The sequence below is a fragment of the Brassica oleracea genome, chromosome C5, assembly GCF_000695525.1.
Source record: "Brassica oleracea var. oleracea cultivar TO1000 chromosome C5, BOL, whole genome shotgun sequence".
Lineage (NCBI taxonomy): Eukaryota > Viridiplantae > Streptophyta > Magnoliopsida > Brassicales > Brassicaceae > Brassica > Brassica oleracea.
In genome coordinates, this window is record NC_027752.1 from 29215687 (window position 1) to 29216400 (window position 714).

Here is a 714-nt window from a genome sequence, read left to right on the forward strand (position 1 = left end):
CTTGTCTGAAAATCCTTGCATCCTGTGATCGATACTCCCAAGGTAAAGCATTCACTTTTATATTTATGCTAAGAAATGAGGTTAGTAGAGGGGAATGTCAGACAAGATTTGTTGAGTTGTAGACTAGTTGAATTTGGTTGCTAATATAGGATAACGCATAATGTGCTTTTGTGATTAGGACTTTTTAGATGTGGTTTGCGAAACCAAAGAGACTGCCTCTTTGTTTTGCTTGAGGACAAGCAAAAGGGTAAGTCTGGGGGAGTTGATATACCATGGATTTGATCCATTTTCATCCATGGTATATAAGAGTTTTACTATCTATATATTATATATTCTATCCTATTAGGTATGTTTTCAGGTTCAAGAGTATCTTGGAGTAAAGTGATGATTATGGAGCATTTAGGAGCTTAAAAGAGATTTCATCCCAGCTGGCATTAGAGGTCGGTATGCAAACGAAGCAATCGATCGATGCACACCTAGTGCCATCGATCGATACAGAAGAAAAGAGAAGCCTCGAGGATTGAAGATTATGATCGATCGAAGTACATCATGTACCATCGATCGATGTCGAGACGCGAGATGCGCGACTTGGTTCCAGACGACTTTAAACCCAAGGCTTCACCAAATTACAAGATTACCCCTGACGAGTTTTTAACCTAATAGTTATATACTTGCCTAAGTGTTTGGAGGCAAGAGAGCTTTTGGCCACCATTG